This window comes from Penaeus monodon, chromosome 27, assembly GCF_015228065.2.
Source record: "Penaeus monodon isolate SGIC_2016 chromosome 27, NSTDA_Pmon_1, whole genome shotgun sequence".
Taxonomy (NCBI): domain Eukaryota; kingdom Metazoa; phylum Arthropoda; class Malacostraca; order Decapoda; family Penaeidae; genus Penaeus; species Penaeus monodon.
In genome coordinates this window covers 24257656-24259516 of record NC_051412.1, presented here as the reverse complement: position 1 = coordinate 24259516, position 1861 = coordinate 24257656, and positions in this window count along the sequence as shown.

Here is a 1861-nt window from a genome sequence, read left to right as displayed (position 1 = left end):
ATCTGTGGTGCAATATGTGAAAGGCAGCTTAGTATGCAAGCTTGGAATGGGTTAGATTTATGAGCACACGTTTTAGTGGCCAGACTAACCAGCTCATGGGACACAGTGAGTGAAATGTAGGTTGCAAAACTGATTAAATAGCTTTCCTAGGTTTTGAGGTTACAAGATCATGGAGGGGCTTGATCTCAGAGATATTTTTCTTTTTTTGCTTGTTTCATTTACTAATGTTAATTGTGAATTCCTCCATATAGATTGGTATGAAGTTACTGGAGGATGTCCACTTTTTAGAAATGTGCATTATACTGTACTTTATGTTTTAGGAAATCAATCATTACTTTTTTGTGAGGGATACAAAAATGTCCTGTCCTTCATAAACATGAAATAGCAGTTATGCGTCAAGTGGCAATAGCATTGCCAGTGAGATGGTGTTTTAAAACTGGAGATTTTTTCATTCCATAATGTCTTATATTAAGTTCATTCATGAAAACAAAATTGTCATTTGGGTTAATTACTAAGTTCATGAAGTATAGTTTATACTCTGTTTCATCTGAAGAAAAGAAGTCATAGTGAAGGTGTCATTGTATTCCATGTTATTCTTTCTATTATCAAAGCATCTGATTAACCGTATCATTCCTTTGAGAGATAATAGAGGGTGTGATAAGCACACTCTTCTTGTGCAGTTTTGTGCACTTTTGCAGCAGATCAATTCCAGAATATTAATAATAGATTATGTATGTAAGCCTGAGTGAATTTGCATTGTTATATTGTTAGATATAAGGAAACAGTTACATGAACCACTAAAAGGATACATTCTATTTTTTGTATAGAATTTGTAATATTACAACAATAAGATGGTAATGAACATTGTTAATTTATTAATGAATGATAATTTAATAGTGAATGTTGTTTATTTCTTTGTTACAACTGATATTGTGAAATTAACACTAAGTTTTACACTTCTTCTAAGAGAAAATGCAGTAATGACAATAAAATAATTGAACATTAGAAACCTGTCTAATATGCTTGTTTCTACAGATATCCACATCCTTGATTATGATATACATTCAGATTTTTAGACAGAATACATATTGGTTGTCCCAGATCTCTAAGTAGCTTGATTTATTTGTCTTGATTGCCAAGATTACATAGTGATGTATGGTGCTCAGAACCCGTTGTATTAAATGCCTATATGTTTTTTTTTTTTTGTTCAGACATTTGAATGTGATTATACATTAAGATACAATTCTTCAGTTGGTGTTACCCAATTGATAAACTTACCCATAAGGTTATAATCTGATTTTTTCAGTTGTCTAGTCAAATCTAAATCTTGTTTTAAAGTGAAACCTAAAAGTTTTAAAGGAAATTTTACATATATATCTGTAAATACATTATACATTTATTTTCTTAAACACTGACTGCATAATTTTTAAGTCAAGGGAATATATGAAATAAAATGATAACTATTCTGTACGTTCATTTCATTTTCAGTATTTATCGTTACTTGAAAGCTGAAACAATTTCAAATCTTGCTTCAAAATACAATATTATTGTCAGAAATACTAAAATAGATTCATACAGGCAGTATCTTTTTCAAGTTCATATAGTTTTATATAATGTCAAGTAAAAATGACGAAAGAGGCATATTTAACTTGAAAAGGAGGCATCAAGACACGATGTAGATTTAGAGATAAGACTAGATATGACCAAAAATTTGTGAAGTATTTGTGCAATTCTATGGGAGACTTTTCTTGATACTTATATGTGTGATGTATGCTATAGGAAGTTTATTGAATAAATCCCATTAATTATATGGTAAATTACCTTTATTTACACTTTATTGTTTGTGTGTGTGGTGTGCATG